The following is a 6,000-nucleotide window of genomic DNA, read 5'->3' as shown; positions in this document are numbered from 1 at the left end:
TAGGGTTATAGTAATGAGATACCCTTGCTTACACAACTTAAGGTTTTAATGGAGCAATTTTCAGTTAGAAATATAACCAAAACACAGGCCAGCAAACATACTAGTTCAGAACCAACTGCACTAGGCATCAGTGCTACAATGCAGTCTGAAGGCATTGCACAAGCTTAGCTCTACATATAAGAAGAGGTTACACAGATACCTTACAGGAGAAGAGAGTCAAGTCACAGACATAATGTCCCATGAGCAAACTCACCACAAACAAAGTAAAAAGTAGGAAAGCTGCTCACTTGCCTTAGCCCCTTTATAACGTTCATGGGTCAGATCTAGGGTCCTGACTGATCCTTGCTCTGGAGGAAAACAGGCATTTCAAGAGGTACTCACACAATTATACTGAGAGTTACAGTAATGTTGGCTGCTTGTTTGGCATGCCAGATGTAAAGGAGTAGAAACCCTTACACATGCCATTTGGATGTTAAAACCAAACGGTGTCACTTCCATAGTCTGTTCCTCACAGACTCCATCTATGGTGAAAAGCTTTCTTCACTAACACAAAGGGATCTGAACTGGACTGCGTCACTGATCAGTGCTAGTGCAACACACCTGTATCTCCTAGTCACACCTCCTCTTGTTCCTGAGGCTCTCAGCCCTTAGCACAAAACCCCTTTCATTCCTCCCTTTATACCAGCTTGTTTGATGTCCCATGTGCTATTTCATACACATTAGAAATTTATTGTGGTTTAGCCAGCAACTCAGCCCCAGACAGACATTCACTCACTCCCCAACCAGTGAAGTAAGAGAGAGAAACTGATGGTAAGTGAGAAAGCTCATGGCTTGAGATAAAAACAGTTTAATAAAAAAAAAAAGCAATAACAATGGAATGAAAAAGAAAATAAAGAGAAAGAAACAAACCCCAGGGCAAGGATCAAAGAACAATCAAGACAAACACCACAAAACCCAACTACTCACCACAAAAGACAACCACTCCACAAACCACAACAACCCCATGTCCCAGCTGCCCCAGTTAATATACTGGTCATGGCATCACATGATATGGAATGAACATCGATTGGCCAGTTGGGGTCAGCTGTCCTGGCTGTGGCCCCGCCCCTCCCAGCCTCTTACCCAGGTGGCAGAGCCTGGGAAGCTGGGCAAGTCCATGCCCATATAGGGGCTATTTAGCGGCACTTAGCCGCTACTTAATAGCAACTAAAGCATCAATGTACCATTGGCACTTTACCTGCTACAGTGAAGAAAATTTACTCTATCCCAGCCAAAACCATCACAAAAGTCTTTGGCAGGGTGCTTGGGCTAAATCACATGCAGCTGTAGCCAAAGTTAAGCCATCCCTCAGCAGAGTTGGGGCTCCATCCTGTAGGTAACCACCATCCTTGAGCCATAGAGTCAAGCAGAGCAGCAGAGTCATTTTGCAACTGTAAGATAGTGTTCCCTTCTAAGGTTTTGTTACGCTTTCTAGACAGGACATGGCTAAACAAAGTGATCTGCACAACCTCAGATGGCAGAGCTGGTGGCAGTCTCTTGCTCACACAGGTTAGCACGTTATGTGTCATCCCGTGGTGTGTAAACTTTATGATTCTAAAAGCAAAGTCACCCAATTAAGAACAATGCCTTAATCGAGGGCAAAGAGTGTTTCATGCTTTGTGAACTCAGAGTCTCTTTGTATACCTGCACCCAACAGACACAAACACCTGCTTGTCCCAGCAAGTCCTCTTTATAACAATACATTTCCCTTATCAAATCACATATTTGGAAAAAATGGCTTGGCAATGAAATGATAAAATCTACTCAAAGCCACAGAAGATTTTTATTTTCATGCTTTGAAACCACCTTGATATTCAACAATGCAGAGAATTCAATGTTTGAGATGGTTATTTTTTGGGTGATGGAAAGGGTGTTGCAATTCTCTTCATGCAGTGAGCACACTGACACTAGAGGTGCAAAAAGCAAGAGCCATTCCAGACAGGGAAGGGAAGGGAGGGGGCAGTGCGAAGCATGGAGGCAGACCACGTAGGCAAAACAGGAAGCTCTGGCTGAAGAGGAAATGCTTCAGTGCTCTCTTAAAAACATTTTTCTACGAAACCCCAGGCAGCTAGAGAGAGGTGAAAGAAAGCCAGCTTTCTGCTGATTCAGCAACCTAAAGCTCATGTTCTGCAGCATATGGACTACTGCACCTTTCCCAAAAAGAGGGGCACAGCCTACAGCAGCTTGCACTACTGCTGTACAAGGAGCTGGACTGAGGAACCAGCCTCCTGACAGCAAGCCCTGAGCATGCACACTTTCATTTAATGTGTGCACTCTGCATATGTCATTTCAGGTTGTGGCTAGAAAGAGATGGGGCTTGGTCATAATCCTTCAGTAGCATATGCTCTTCCACGTATTTGGAAGCAGCTTGTCCAATAAGATAGGCTACATCATGCAGCATCACTTTCAATCTCTGTTTGGCTGTTAGGATACTATTCGGGGGCTTGCTGTACAGCGGCCGCCTCAAAAGCCTCAGCTGACACTTCACTTCAGATGGATTTCCCCAGGACACTCAGAAAGAGTCTTGTGACATAGATGAGCTAAAATAAAATGGATTAATTGGATCACAGTGAACCAATGGGATCACAATGAACCAGTTTGGACATTCCCATTTAGAAATAAAGTACCATTTATTTGTGTTACCTTGTTTTGGTGCATGTGTATGTAGAGAGGAAGCAGACTCCCTTTTAAGGGTTAGGAGACTAAAAGTGTGAGCAATAAGGAAAGGTCAGAAGTGTCTAGTGTGTACAGATAAAAGCAATCCTTGTCTATCAGGTTGTTATGTGAAATGAGATACCTCACAGATATCACTAATGCCTTGGCATGGTGGCAGCCACACAGCTCCTTCCTGCTGTGAATTAAAATCCTTACAGACATTTAGCCTTTTCAGACACAGCCTTTCTCCAAGCGTTCATGGGTACTTCCTGTGAATGAATGCCAGGATGAGGATCAATAAGCACTGTTCTTCCTAAATCAGACATCTCATGAAATAATGGAAACTTTATGCACCTCAGTTGCAACTGTCCATCTGTCCATTTAGTTTGTTAAATGCCAGGAGATGTCTTGTGCAAAAGCAAGTCAGCTCCTTAAAGACAATTTAGATAATCCCGTGATAGCTGGAACAACAAACAGGCAGAATTTCCAAGTACAAAGGTGGCCCTGTAGTCAACATCTCCAAAGTTGAAAGACTGTTTGTTTCATGCAGTCAACATAATCTCTGAGTTTTCTCAGAAGCCAATGTAAAGGGGACCTCACTCCAACCTCCATTTTGTAGAGGGTAAATCTTTTTCGCCTAATGTGTGGGGCTCCTCCAAGACGGAGAGTAGTTGTTGTAAGAAAGACAAACCCAAACACACATGCAGACAGATGCGTGCATGATCTACCCAACCGGCTTTTGTTGCTGTGGAGGTTCAGCAAAGTCTGTTATCCATGTTGCTGAGTAGTCTTTTTTTTTTTTTTCCTACTAATGGTGAAAGGCAGTTTTCAGTTCACCATCCACAGTGATCTCAAACTGACAGGCCAGCGAAACATTGCATAAACCACAAAAGAGTTTGCTTTCCTTGGCAGCATGCCCATTTCTGTCATATTAATGCTCTGCCAACAGCTATTGTCCTTGACAAGTGACTCTGCACCGGCAGAACAGGATTCACTGCAAAAAATTCTTCCCGTGTGCTACATTGCTAACATCTTCTTAGCCTTTAGGAAGGCTGAAATAACTGCCAATGCAGGAAAACTCACATCCTCTGAAAAACAGAACTATCTTATAAAGCTCGGGGGCAGTTATTTGGCATTGGAGATAACACTGTCCTGGAGAAATTAGCCCCAAACGGCACCAAATGCAACCAGATGAGACACAGGCAGACTCTACAGAGCCAAGCAAGCCACAGTAAATTGGTGGATGAGGCTTTATTGCATTTGTGCTCCCTGTGGTTTTTTGTTTGCTTGTTTCCCTGTAAAAATTAGTTTTGGAGAAGAGGAACTGATACATTCAGATAAAGGGACTTGTCTCCTACTTTAGAGCAATTAAGCGTGCAGCCAAGTGACTGGATGCACGTCTTTACTTTTGTCTGTCACTTGGAAGAAAGCACAGAGATAATGAGGAAAGGGTATTCACACTGTGCAGGGATAGGCAGTCAAGTTGGCAGACCAGTTAGTATGCAGCTGTCTTCTTTAGAGACTGCCTTAGGGCAGGAGGTAAAAAGCACTTTGGGGACCACTAAAACACCGTGTTTTGCTCACACGGAAATATCCTGTCCAGGTTCTACTTTGTTAGTACCCTCTCATTTGTGATGAAAGAAGGGACAGAAGCGTTCCCATATATGCGACCAAAACATTTTCTTCCAGTGAAGAGTGAATTCTTCCTCCCATCATAGAAATGCAGAAAGTTTTCATTCCATTTAGCTGAGTTTTCCAATGAATAAAACACTCTGTTGCGAAGTTGTCAGCCCTCCTGAGCAAAACAGGGCACTACCAAACTGCTGAAATACTGACAGTAAGGATTTTCCTTTTAAAAAAAGGAAATGAAAGAACATTCTATGAGTCACAGAAAACTTTCCCCATGTAAAAAGAGAGCTGAAGGGGGATTTCTGGGAGCCAGTGACACCAGAAAGTACAAAACTGGCTTGTTAATCTGTCCATTGGCACCGGTACAGGGCACTTTAACCTTCAGATAGCTATTAGCTTCTGGAGAGGGATTGCATCTCAACAAGGCCTTGAGGAAGCCTGTAAGTAGTAATTTTCACCAGGGAACGAATTACCTGAGTGTGCCCAGCTTGTGTTTAAAAGAGATGACTTTCCACATCAGAGCGACCTTGGTTATGGCTGCTGCTTGTCAACAGGCTATAAACTGCTGAACCAAAAAGAGAGGTGTCCCCAGTCAGCCTAGTGCCCCAGTGCACAACACCCTGCTCTGCCTTGGGGGGACCCCGTGGGCAGTTTCTTGAGCTCCCTGCAAGTTGTTCCCATGCTCAAGGAGACATTCCTGTTCCTTACAACTAAGTCAGAACGAGTTAAGCCTGAGGTCATGACATGTGCTATAGGCAGATAAGCCAAGGAGTTAAACGGACACCCATCTGTGCCATGCCAGCTGCTTCTGACGGTAGAGATCTCGTAGTGTGAAAAGTCAAATGGTTCAAATCTCTATAAATTCGCTTTTCAGCTAGAGAAACTTTCTGGCACTTTGTCTCACCTACAGAGGAATCTTGCCCGCCCATCACTTTCGCGCTGCTTTTAAGACAGACACGTTCCTTTCAAAGCACCTGTAAATCTTGGAACAGAACGTCATGTGTCTGTTTTATTTATTTGTTGATGCTATTATCCTGTTTTTGCTTTGGGATTTTAGGCAAACCTTCCTTTCTCTGATGAAAGAGCAAAACCACCCTCTGCATATCGAAGGCAAGAAGACAAAGAGAAGCTCCATAAATGGTTTTGCTCTGTTTTAGTGACAGAATCGGTCCACTGGAAAAGCGTGTTCATGAACAAAATCTCAGTTTTATGGAAACATGTTACACTTGCAGACTTTAAACAGAAATCCATAGGCGCTGTGCTTTGATGCAGCTTTTGCTAGCCTTTACATAGACTTTTTCCCTTTTCATACTTGCACAAGGTTGTGCTTCCTCTCCCTCCCCAGGGGATTGCTTGTGAGTTTTGAATAGAGTCACTTCTTTTCATAAATTGAGACAGTGTTACCATTTTTGTAGCTGCGAGTCACCTATGCATGAGCAAAGCTTTAAAGACACAATTTTCAAAGGTAGCTGGGGGTTTGACTACTCAATTAAACCAAGAGAAATTGAATGTCCCAATCCTCTGAGGCGCTTTGGCAAAATCTCTTGCTAAATGTAGCAGCTTAATGAAGATCTAAAGATACATAAAGACATTTTCATCTTTTTTTCTGAAAAATCAAGGGTCACTTCAGCACAGTGGAAACTTGACAGGCATTAAAGAATATCACTAATCCCCACA

Source organism: Phalacrocorax carbo, chromosome 4 (assembly GCF_963921805.1).
Source record: "Phalacrocorax carbo chromosome 4, bPhaCar2.1, whole genome shotgun sequence".
Classification (NCBI taxonomy): domain Eukaryota; kingdom Metazoa; phylum Chordata; class Aves; order Suliformes; family Phalacrocoracidae; genus Phalacrocorax; species Phalacrocorax carbo.
The sequence above is the reverse complement of the archived record's forward strand: the minus strand, read 5'-3'. Positions refer to the sequence as shown.